Source organism: Rhagoletis pomonella, unplaced genomic scaffold (assembly GCF_013731165.1).
Source record: "Rhagoletis pomonella isolate Grant_MI unplaced genomic scaffold, Rhpom_1.0 Rhpom_scaffold_00003, whole genome shotgun sequence".
Lineage (NCBI taxonomy): Eukaryota > Metazoa > Arthropoda > Insecta > Diptera > Tephritidae > Rhagoletis > Rhagoletis pomonella.
Window position 1 is genome coordinate 6,361,300 of NW_023458557.1, and position 3,370 is coordinate 6,364,669.

At 31.2% G+C, this 3,370-nt stretch overlaps 1 long non-coding RNA gene across 1 annotated transcript in view; it reads left to right on the plus strand.

The window, feature by feature from the left end:
* The window catches only part of LOC118735014, a 6,841-nt gene that overhangs the window by 538 nt on the left and 2,933 nt on the right, over nucleotides 1-3,370 (plus strand). The gene's annotated exons all lie outside the window — the stretch shown is intronic.

The following is a 3,370-nucleotide window of genomic DNA, read 5'->3' on the forward strand; positions in this document are numbered from 1 at the left end:
TAAAGAAGTGTAGATATTTTGTAACACAAAGCAACTTGTAGTTTCAAGTGCCGTACTTGTAATTACTGACGTTTTTGGACAATTGTAGTCTATTTCCGTAACACAACGAACACACTCGTACAGTAGTGTTACGGATTTTTCTACAATTGTAAACAATTGTCTACCTATCTCGAACGCTGAGCAGATTCAGTTTTGTAAAGTATTTTGCCGTTAGCATAAAACTTTTCTGTCGATATGTGGTCAAGTGATTCCGAAAGTAAAAACTAAAACGTTCCTACAGTGTATCGGTATCGAGAGAGAATGAATACTTTCTTCCTGAGAGACGCAGAATTTGTGGAAAGGTTCAGACTGAATCGAGAACAGTGTGAAACTGTGCTTGAAGATATAGGCCCAGTAATCGTGAATAAAACAATTCGAAGCTACGGTTTCTTAGAATTTCTTTATTTACTTTAACTTTTTGTAAATAATGCAACTTTTTTCAACATTATTTTTTTGCAGCCATATTTAATTAATAACATATGTTTAAATTTTTTAGTTTTTGATAGGCTTGTCTGACCTGTCTTTTTGTATAAATAAAGCGACGTTATTTCACTTACGGGCCAACGTTTCGCTAATCTTCTTAGCTTCTTCAGGGATGTGTTTTTTATTATCTGTTACAAAAATATAAATATGTACATATATATTCGATAATAAGTAAAGGAACAAATAAACATACATATACATAAGTACATATATAAAAATTACAAAAGGGCAACTAAAAAATTGAACACAAAAATACTCACATAAAATATGCCATTAAATTAACTAAATCTACTTAAATCCATACCAACTGCTGTGATAGCTTTGTCTAAACTAAAAACTAAATTTGAATTCCATAAGCATAACAAGTTGGCGGCAGAAATGTCATCGGTGTCTTCTTTTTTTGTTTATTGTGTTTCCCCTTTTTTGCAAGATCCTTAAACTCTGTAATGTGTATCTGTTTTTTTTTTTGTATTTTTGTGTTTGCTAAATCTGCTGAGTGCCCAGTAGTGTTATGAACGCGCTGTACTATTATTTTTTTTATATATCTGTTTAATGTTCGTGCTTAGAGCTCGCTTAGTTGTTCCTATGTACAGCTTTCCTCATTCTACGTTCTCCTTTCCCTTACATTTAATTTCATAAACTACGTTACTTTGTTGTTGAACATCTATTGAGCGTTTTGTTTTTGTAAAACAGTGGATAATGTGCAATTAGATTTGTATGCAAGTGTTATGTTTTGTTGTTTTGCAAAGTCATGGCCGAAGTTTTCGGTCAGCTTCGGAATGTATGTGGCACTGTGGTATCGTTTTGTTGTGTTTATTGCATATGTGTTTGAAATTCTAAATTGATGATTGTTTGTTTGGATTTTTTTATTTGTTTTTGTTTTATTAAGTTGTGTATTAAATGTTCAGAGTAGTTGTTGCTTTTTAGGATCTTTATTTTTTCAATGTTCGCTTCATGAAATTGTTTGTGGCTTATTGTTAATATTTTGTTTATGAGGTTTTTCGCGGTATTTATTTTGTATTTAGTTGGTTGCGAAGAGAAGAAATTTATCAGGCGGCCAGAAGATGTAGGCTTGCAATACCAGTCCAGAAGAAGGTGATTGTCGCTTCTATGTATACGCGTATGGTGAATAGAAGTTTGTTGTGGTATTTGTTCAGATGATGGAGGATAATGTTAGCGTCATTCCGTTTGACTATCGCGAATATGTCATCTACATATTTTGTTATAAATTTAATATTAATATTAAAGTTTTTGAGCTCTGAAATGGTTTTTTCGAGTAAATCGTCCATCATGATGCCAGCAATTATTGATAAAAGGTGGTTGTCCATTGGCATTCCAAAGGTTTGCGTGTATAGCTTATTATTACACATAAAATAATTGTTGGCTTTAAGACAAAAGTCAAGAGTAGTTTGAAATTTGCTTTTTGGAATGTTCGTTACCTTCTGTAGTTTCTCCCAGTTTTTCATTATACTTTTTAATCGCTAGTTTTCAAACGATGTTTTTTGGAATCGAGTACCAGAGCCCTTGTATCGTATCGAATCGCAAAGGCGCATTATAAAGTTAATGTATCTGACGTCGCGATTCAAGATATTAGGTACGGTGCACATTAGAGCGATACGATATGCGATACGATACGCGATGAAATGCGCGCAGTGTACATTAGAGCGATGCGATACGCGATGCGACATGCGATGCGACACGCGATACCATTTTGTGATAGCTACAGACACTTTTGTGCCCTTATAAGCTTGCTAATGAGTTAAATGAGATGCTTCTCAACCGAGTTTAGACCTTTCGAATGATATGTCTATGTTTATATCTATAAACTTTTAAAAAATTTAAGAGAAAAGTATGTTTAATATCGAGTAAAACTGATGTTTATTTTTACAAAGTCGGCTAAAAAGTTAATGAGATATTCAAATTTTCATGACAAATTATTTCAGAATATTGCGTTCACTACAAGGACAAATCGGTGAAAGCTGAATTGAGAAAAAGGTTAAGCAAAATTTTTTTAGTTGTATAGCCAAAAAATTTGTTTTTTCTCGTGAAAGGTTGAATAACTTTCCCCCGATTTTTTAAAGTAAAAATCATTATATATTAAATGTAAATTTTGCATCAATTCAGGAGTAGTATAGTTGCTTTATAAAATAGTGCGTGAAAACGTTGCCAAATTTGAAAAAAAGATGAAAAAATGAACACAGAAAATACACACAGATCTCTTAAGTTTTCTAAAAGTTTATATACATATATCATTCGAAAGATCTAAAATCGGTATATAGTCAACTGAGTTACAAGCTTATAAGTGCGGAAAACCGATTTCTTAACAGTAAATCAAGATTGTGGGGGTGTGTGACAAAAATTTCGTATCTCGATTCTTACTTCACTCGGCAAAACCTACCTGAAAAATAACATGACTTACCAGGTACTTTTACTTCATTATTTTTTGAAGCATCGGGTTATGGAGCACACAAATTTGTACTTTCTCTATTTAATTTAAAAACTTATTAAATATACTAAAATAACACTCAAGAAAAAAAAACATATAAAAATATAACGAATAATCAAAAATAATTACCTACATACATACATAATTTTTTAGTATATGTTATCATATCTGATTTCTTCTTTTAATGGTAAATGAGATGTTATTTCTTAATTGTTTCTAAATGCATTGATTACTACTTATTTGAATATTTGAAAAAAATAGTTGATCATTAACATTTAAACAAACACCAAATCTTTTTTGCTATTCAAAATCAAAAATGGATAGGTTTAAAATTATTAGATTCTCTAAATTTCTTTTTAAAGGTGTGAAAACAAAGGCAAATAAACCATCACGAAAAATATT